Source organism: Trichomycterus rosablanca, unplaced genomic scaffold, assembly GCF_030014385.1.
Source record: "Trichomycterus rosablanca isolate fTriRos1 unplaced genomic scaffold, fTriRos1.hap1 scaffold_213, whole genome shotgun sequence".
In the NCBI taxonomy this organism is placed as follows: domain Eukaryota; kingdom Metazoa; phylum Chordata; class Actinopteri; order Siluriformes; family Trichomycteridae; genus Trichomycterus; species Trichomycterus rosablanca.
In genome coordinates this window covers 39,738-48,553 of record NW_026947041.1, presented here as the reverse complement: position 1 = coordinate 48,553, position 8,816 = coordinate 39,738, and positions in this window count along the sequence as shown.

The window sequence follows — 8,816 nt, the reverse complement described above, 5'->3', positions numbered from 1 at the left end:
TTTGCTAAGGGCCAGTATGTCCCCTTGGGGCATTCTCACATCTGGGTTGCATTATTTGTGAGGCCTTGCTGGCGCCATGGGTAATGATGAAGACTGTGTCTCATCTATAGGAGATGGTTGATTAATGTATACAATCCTGGTGCCTGGTGACCCCTGAGGAGATCAGATTTCTGTTGGGGTCGCATGGGGCAGTAGGCAATCTAGAGCTAATGTTTTTGGTAGACAAGAGGCCACAGCACTCTTTCTTTGTGTTTGAATGCTATTGAAAACAGATGTGCTGTATGTAAATTACTGGGGTATTTAAACCTAAGGTTGGCGTAAGGAAAGCAGAGAGCAGCAGATCCGAACACAAGCTCTCTCCGGACAAAGCCAGGCTGTCCGAGCGACACTGCTATTATTCTATAATAAACTTCTTAATTACAAATAAGCTGTGTCAACGGAGTCGTCATTTCCTCATCAAACACCTCATCGCTAAAGCAAGACAAAAGACACTTCAAATACAAAATAGTGCTCTTGTTTAAAGTAATCCCAGTCTGTTTTACTCTCTTAAATTAGAAAAAGATAGAACACTTGAATGTCTTCAGTTGCTTGAGTCACTTAAAACTACCCCAACAAATAGCACTTACAAAAATAACAGTAAGACATGTCAGAGCCATTGTTAGGGTCTCAATTGTGACATCACAGAAGATCATGTTCTTGAGTTCAGCCTGAATAGAACAAATGGAAATGTAATAATTACAAACCTGACTCAGCTCAAAACATCTTGCTCAGTCCTACAGTCCTTCATTCTGAGGAACATGAATCAGGTGCTCTTCTTATAACTGTTCAGACTGTGATCATTGATTGGGATAATTCACAGCTCCGCCCACATCAAATTCCTTTGTCACAATAGAACTGATCGTTTTGAAAAGTACCATGTGAAAGACAGGTGATTAACAGTGACAGCCAATAGTGTAATACCTGCCAGTGTTTAGTCAAATTAGAACTATAGTAAATTTAGAATTTTAGTACCAGTGTTAGCCATTCTTAGGGTCTCAATTGTGACATCAGAGAAGATCATGCCCATTGTGCAATACCTGCCAGTGTTTAGTCAAATTAGAACTATAGTAAATTTACAGTTTTAGTACACTGTAATAAAGTCTTTCATTTTAAGTTCTTAAATGTAAAGCTGCTGAAGATGAAGAAGAACTTGGTCAGATTCCACATAACTCTACTGTGTAAAAAATCCAACATCAGTTTGCATGTTGTTTTTGGTCTCTTGAAGGTAACTTTACTGAATGTTGCCCCAACTTATTTGCACTTACAGTAGACTTTAAGTAGGTACACTTGAGAAATACATTGCAGGAATTAAATTAAACATTAAAAAGTTGCAGGACACTAAACTGGATCTGCACAGATGAGATTGCCCCAAACAAGAGCACTTATTAAGAATACAAAATAGTGCTCTTGTTTAAAGTAATCCCAGTCTGTTTTACTCTCTTAAATTAGAAAAAGATAGAACACTTGAATGTCTTCAGTTGCTTGAGTCACTTAAAACTACCCCAACAAATAGGACTTACAAAAATTACAGTAAGACATGTCAGAGCCATTGTTAGGGTCTCAATTGTGACATCACAGAAGATCATGTTCTTGAGTTCAGCTTGAATAGAACAAATGGAAATGTAATAATGACAAACCTGACTCAGCTCAAAACATCTTGCTCAGTCCTACAGTCCTTCATTCTGAGGAACATGAATCAGGTGCTCTTCTTATAACTGTTCAGACTGTGATCATTGATTGGGATAATTCACAGCTCCGCCCACATCAAATTCCTTTGTCACAATAGAACTGATCGTTTTGAAAAGTACCATGTGAAAGACAGGTGATTAAAAGTAACAGCCCATAGTGTAATACCTGCCAGTGTTTAGTCAAATTAGAACTATAGTAAATTTAGAATTTTAGTACCAGTGTTAGCCATTCTTAGGGTCTCAATTGTGACATCACAGAAGATCATGCCCATTGTGCAATACCTGCCAGTGTTTAGTCAAATTAGAACTATAGTAAATTTACAGTTTTAGTACACTGTAATAAAGTCTTTCAATTTAAGTTCTTAAATGTAAAACTGCTAAAGATGAAGAAGAACGTGGTCAGATTCCACATAACTCTACTGTGTAAAAAATCCAACATCAATTTGCTTGTTGTTTTTGGTCTCTTGAAGGTAACTTTACTGAATGTTGCCCCAACTTATTTGCACTTACAGTAGACTTTAAGTAGGTACACTTCAGTTAGGGTAATGTTCAGAAATACATTGCAGGAATTAAATTAAACATTAAAAAGTTGCAGGACACTGAACTGGATCTGCACAGATGAGACTGCCCCAAACAACAGCACTTATTAAGAATACAAAATAGTGCTCTTGTTTAAAGTAATCCCAGTCTGTTTTACTCTCTTAAATTAGAAAAAGAGAGAACACTTGAATGTCTTCAGTTGCTTGAGTCACTTAAAACTACCCCAACAAATAGCACTTACAAAAATAACAGTAAGACATGTCAGAGCCATTGTTAGGGTCTCAATTGTGACATCACAGAAGATCATGTTCTTGAGTTCAGTCTGAATAGAACAAATGGAAATGTAATAATTACAAACCTGACTCAGCTCAAAACATCTTGCTCAGTCCTACAGTCCTTCATTCTGAGGAACATAAAACAGCTTCTCTTCTCAAAACTGTTCAGACTGTGATCATTGATTGGGATAATTCACAGCTCCGCCCACATCAAATTCCTTTGTCACAATAGAACTGATCATTTTCAAAAGTACCATGTGAAAGACAGGTGATTAACAGTAACAGCCCATAGTGTAATACCTGCCAGTGTTTAGTCAAATTAGAACTATAGTAAATTTACTGTTTTAGTACACTGTAATAAAGTCTTTCATTTTAAGTTCTTAAATGTAAAGCTGCTAAGATTGAAAAATAACTTGGTCAGATTCCACATAACTCTACTGTGTAAAAAATCCAACATACGTTTGCTTGTTGTTTTTGGTCTCTTGAAGGTAACTTTACTGAATGTTGCCCTAACTTATTTGCACTTACAGTAGACTTTAAGTAGGTACACTTCAGTTAGGGTAATGTTCAGAAATACATTGCAGGAATTAAATTAAACATTAAAAAGTTGCAGGACACTGAACTGGATCTGCACAGATGAGACTGCCCCAAACAAGAGCACTTATTAAGAATACAAAATAGTGCTCTTGTTTAAAGTAATCCCAGTCTGTTTTACTCTCTTAAATTAGAAAAAGATAGAACACTTGAATGTCTTCAGTTGCTTGAGTCACTTAAAACTACCCCAACAAATAGCACTTACAAAAATAACAGTAAGACATGTCAGAGCCATTGTTAGGGTCTCAATTGTGACATCACAGAAGATCATGTTCTTGAGTTCAGCTTGAATAGAACAAATGGAAATGTAATAATGACATACCTGACTCAGCTCAAAACATCTTGCTCAGTCCTACAGTCCTTCATTCTGAGGAACATGAATCAGGTGCTCTTCTCATAACTGTGATCATTGATTGGGATAATTCACAGCTCCGCCCACATCAAATTCCTTTGTCACAATAGAACTGATCGTTTTGAAAAGTACCATGTGAAAGACAGGTGATTAACAGTAACAGCCCATAGTGTAATACCTGCCAGTGTTTAGTCAAATTAGAACTATAGTAAATTTAGAATTTTAGTACCATTGTTAGCCATTCTTAGGGTCTCAATTGTGACATCACAGAAGATCATGCCCATTGTGCAATACCTGCCAGTGTTTAGTCAAATTAGAACTATAGTAAATTTACAGTTTTAGTACACTGTAATAAAGTCTTTCATTTTAAGTTCTTAAATGTAAAGCTGCTAAAGATGAAGAAGAACTTGGTCAGATTCCACATAATTCTACTGTGTAAAAAATCCAACATCAGTTTGCTTGTTGTTTTTGGTCTCTTGAAGGTAACTTTACTGAATGTTACTTACAGTAGACATTAAGTAGGTACACTTCTGTTAGGGTAATGTTCAGAAATACATTGCAGGAATTAAATTAAACATTAAAAAGCTGCAGGACACTGAACTGGATCTGCACAGATGAGACTGCCCCAAACAAGAGCACTTATTAAGAATACAAAATAGTGCTCTTGTTTAAAGTAATCCCAGTCTGTTTTACTCTCTTAAATTAGAAAAAGAGAGAACACTTGAATGTCTTCAGTTGCTTGAGTCACTTAAAACTACCCCAACAAATAGCACTTACAAAAATAACAGTAAGACATGTCAGAGCCATTGTTAGGGTCTCAATTGTGACATCACAGAAGATCATGTTCTTGAGTTCAGCCTGAATAGAACAAATGGAAATGTAATAATTACAAACCTGACTCAGCTCAAAACATCTTGCTCAGTCCTACAGTCCTTCATTCTGAGGAACATAAAACAGCTTCTCTTCTCAAAACTGTTCAGACTGTGATCATTGATTGGGATAAATCCCTAGCTGCTAAAGATGAAGAAGAACTTGGTCAGATTCCACATAACTCTACTGTGTAAAAAATACAACATCAGTTTGCTTGTTGTTTTTGGTCTCTTGAAGGTAACTTTACTGAATGTTGCCCCAACTTATTTGCACTTACAGTAGACTTTAAGTAGGTACACTTCAGTTAGGGTAATGTTCAGAAATACATTGCAGGAATTAAATTAAACATTAAAAAGTTGCAGGACACTGAACTGGATCTGCACAGATGAGACTGCCCCAAACAAGAGCACTTATTAAGAATACAAAATAGTGCTCTTGTTTAAAGTAATCCCAGTCTGTTTTACTCTCTTAAATTAGAAAAAGATAGAACACTTGAATGTCTTCAGTTGCTTGAGTCACTTAAAACTACCCCAACAAATAGCACAAAAATAACAGTAAGACATGTCAGAGTCATTGTTAGGGTCTCAATTGTGACATCACAGAAGATCATGTTCTTGAGTTCAGCTTGAATAGAACAAATGGAAATGTAATAATGACATACCTGACTCAGCTCAAAACATCTTGCTCAGTCCTACAGTCCTTCATTCTGAGGAACATGAATCAGGTGCTCTTCTTATAACTGTTCAGACTGTGATCATTGATTGGGATAATTCACAGCTCCGCCCACATCAAATTCCTTTGTCACAATAGAACTGATCGTTTTGAAAAGTACCATGTGAAAGACAGGTGATTAACAGTAACAGCCCATAGTGTAATACCTGCCAGTGTTTAGTCAAATTAGAACTATAGTAAATTTAGAATTTTAGTACCAGTGTTAGCCATTCTTAGGGTCTCAATTGTGACATCACAGAAGATCATGCCCATTGTGCAATACCTGCCAGTGTTTAGTCAAATTAGAGTTTTAGTACACTGTAATAAAGTTTTTCATTTTAAGTTCTTAAATGTAAAGCTGCTGAGGTTGAAGAAGAACTTGGTCAGATTCCACATAACTCTACTGTGTAAAAAATCCAACATCAATTTGCTTGTTGTTTTTGGTCTCTTGAAGGTAACTTTACTGAATGTTGCCCCAACTTATTTGCACTTACAGTAGACTTTAAGTAGGTACACTTGAGAAATACATTGCAGGAATTAAATTAAACATTAAAAAGTTGCAGGACACTAAACTGGATCTGCACAGATGAGATTGCCCCAAACAAGAGCACTTATTAAGAATACAAAATAGTTCTCTTGTTTAAAGTAATCCCAGTCTGTTTTACTCTCTTAAATTATAAAAAGATAGAACACTTGAATGTCTTCAGTTGCTTGAGTCACTTAAAACTACCCCAACAAATAGCACTTACAAAAATTACAGTAAGACATGTCAGAGCCATTGTTAGGTGCTGCAGGATTTGAGTCCCTCTCGGCGTAGTGTGTTACTGATGGTAGCCTTTGTTATTTTGGTCCCAGCTCTCTGCAGGTCATTCATCAGGTCCCTCCGTGTAGTTCTGGGATTTTTGCTCACCGTTCTCATGATCATTTTGACCCCACGGGATGAGATCTTGACCCCAAGGGAGATTATCAATGGTCTTGTATGTCTTCCATTTTCTTACAATTGCTCCCACAGTTGATTTATTCACACCAACCTGCTTGCCTATTGTACATTCACTCTTCCCAGCCTGGTGCAGCCACAATTTTCTTCCTGGTGTCCTTCGACAGCTCTTTGGTCTTGGCCATGGTTGAGTTTGGAGTCTGACTGTTTGAGGCTGTGGACAGGTGTCTTTTATACAGATAACGAGGTCAAACAGGTGCCATTAATACAGGTAACGAGTGGAGGACAGAAGAGCTTCTTAAAGAAGAAGTTACAGGTCTGTGAGAGCCAGAAATCTTGCTTGTTTGTTATTGACCAAATACTTATTTTCCACCATAATTTACAAAAAAATTCTTTAAAAATCCTACAATGTGATTTCCTGGATTTTTTTTTCTCATTTTGTCTCTCATAGTTGAAGTGTACCTATGATAAAAATTACAGACCTCTCTCATCTTTTTAAGTAGGAGAACCTGCACAATCAGTGGCTGACTAAATACTTTTTGACCCAACTGTATATATATATATATATATATATATATATATATATAAAAGATAACACTATATATTGGTACCTCGGTATACGTCTGCTTTGGAATAAGTCCAACTTGGTATACGTCCTGTTCGGACGTGAAAAATTTACCATTCAGTAAACAACCCGCGCTATAATCTGTAGCTATAACGCACTATAACTCTCTGTGAATTTTCAGGTACTGTAGTCCCGTTAAAGGTGCGCCGTGTTGCTAGGCAACATTAGGGCGAACATAACATTCGCAAACTATTACACTATTTTTTGGACGAAACACCCGCTTAATGATTAGGATTACTGTTTATATTAATCTGGACATTTCCATGTATAGTACATGACTTAAATAGTGTTCAGCCAAGTTTGTACTTTTTCTTTTCAGTGGTGTATTAATATGGAATGATGTGAGGTGGTGACAGGTGCGCTTTTATCAGGGATTTAACAGCGGCTTTAAACGCGGCTCAGCCAATCAGATTTTAGGACCGGAACTATCCGTTTTTTTTTTTATACAACCCCATCAACGTATAATATGCCAATAACAATAGGATTTTCGTTTGGTATACGTCCTGTTTGGTATAAATCCAAGGATCTGGAACGGATTAAGGACGTATACGTGTGTTGCTTATGAAATCCATGAAGTGCTACAGTGAAAATTAAATTTTATTTTATTTGAACTCTTAAAAAAATAATAATAAAAAACACGCCGAGTTGAAGGTCTCTTTCAAATGAATTAAAAAGCTGAACTTTAATTATCCATGTAGCAAACAAAAAATGCCGTGAGCCGTCATCCTTACATCGCCTTTGGGCTTTCGGAGCGTGTAGCGGAGCCTGAACCTCTGCGCACAGCGTCTGCAAATCAGGGCTGTATGAAGTCACTTTCATCTTTACGCAGGACTGTAAGCTGCCGTCTGTAAAGCGTGAGCGGTGTTTGTTTTTTAACATTGTTCATGGTGGAGAATAGTTGCTCACATACATATGTGGATCCGAAGTTCGACTGTACTTATAATTTATTTTCCCAAGCCACGCGGAGCCGCAGTATAAGGATGAATGAGCCGCATGCGGCTCCGGAGCCGCGGGTTGCCGACCCCTGATCTAGAGTAAGATCAGACCATGGTGGCGAGAACCTGCAGGTGGCCCTGTTAATGAACCTTGTACAGGGAATTGAACGTCTGAGTCACATTACAGGGGAGTCGATCCACAATCAGAGAACAGAGCGTCTTTCAAGGGATGTGTTTTTGCATGTTCTGGAACCATTTTATTGCATGTTCTACACTGAAGATTCAATCCTATTGGATCCCAGTGACCATATGCACAAACTTCACTTCACATAGTTTTTCTTCCTGAGATTCAAAACAGACTAGAACCATTCAGAAAGGCCTGGAACCACCATGCTTTGCATACAGAAAACAACAGAACACCAACACAAATCTGGACAGAAGGGATGTTGGCAAACATGGGCGTCAACAGCACAGCAACAAACAATGTGTTTGGTGAAAATCCCTACACAGCAGAGAATCTGGAAGCACTTCTGAAACAGCATGGCCTTGAGCCACTACCAACTACTGATGCTGAGCAGGTCCCTAGTGTAATTGTAGAACCACCTCAAATCAATCTCAATCAGCAGCAACTTGAGTCAATTAATCTTGCAGTCAATCACATTTCAGATCTGAAAATAAAGTACCAGGCTTGTTGTGTAGAAATTGCAAATGCTTTATTGACTTAACTACATCTGTCAAATAACACTTGGCTAAATGCATGGTTGTATAGTAAGATTTTCACTACAATTAAAACTTTCAGAATTAATGTCTGCAACAATATAAAAACAATTAGGTAAATATTGAAATAGTTTATAAGTGTAACAGCATACAAACAGACGAGACGCCTGCTGATTAAAAGGTTAAAGTGTGGTTTATTAACGAAGAACGGGCATGAACTCCAACAAACCACGGAACAGGCAGAGGTACAAAGGGCTAGGCTAATGCGAATCCGGTAAACAGGCGAAAGCCGGCAATGGAAATCAATTTCGATCGGCAACCAAAACCATATAAACCACGTAAATCGATAAACAAAGAGAGTCCATACCAGGATATCAAAAATACAATGGAAACGTGAGGAAGACCCCAGTGATGATCTCCTACTCCTCCAGAATTCACCAACTGATGACCATTGATCTTGTTGCGACGTTGGACAGAAGAACTCCCTCTGGGATGACCTCTGGGATGGGGGGCAGGCCGGCTAGGGTGACTCA